This window comes from Phaethon lepturus, unplaced genomic scaffold, assembly GCF_000687285.1.
Source record: "Phaethon lepturus isolate BGI_N335 unplaced genomic scaffold, ASM68728v1 scaffold23889, whole genome shotgun sequence".
In the NCBI taxonomy this organism is placed as follows: Eukaryota; Metazoa; Chordata; class Aves; order Phaethontiformes; family Phaethontidae; genus Phaethon; species Phaethon lepturus.
The window spans coordinates 5,508-5,912 of NW_010565845.1; the positions used below are offsets into that span (position 1 = coordinate 5,508).

General features: G+C 54.8%; 1 protein-coding gene across 1 annotated transcript in view; it reads right to left on the reverse strand.

The window, feature by feature from the left end:
• Window positions 1-405, reverse strand: part of FASTK (Fas-activated serine/threonine kinase) — a gene marked incomplete at its 3' end in the record, with an annotated part of 5,516 nt that overhangs the window by 4,495 nt on the left and 616 nt on the right.

Sequence of the window (405 nt, forward strand, 5' to 3'; positions counted from 1 at the left end):
GGAAGCCCAAACCAGCCTGAACCTTTATTCCTGAATGTTAAACGCCTGATGACAAAGGGCTCATGGTTTGCAAAGGGTTTAGTCAAGATCTCATGTCTCACACCTTGATGCTCAGATGTTTCCCCGATTTTCAGGGACCGGAACAAAACTCAAGGAGCAGTTTATCCCACACCCCACCAGGCAGCGCTGGCCACTGCTTTGGCAGCCCTTCAGGCCAACATGCTGGGTGCTGCAGCCAGCCAAGCCTCCCCTGGACTCCCTTCCTGCTGCATATCCCAAGCAGAGCCTCCTCCCTTGAGGGGCACAGCTCCATCTGCCACAAAGCCACCATCACATGTAAAACCACACGCAAACCCAGACACCAGCTCCTGTTCCGGTAGGTCCTTCCTCCTTCCATGGCAGCTG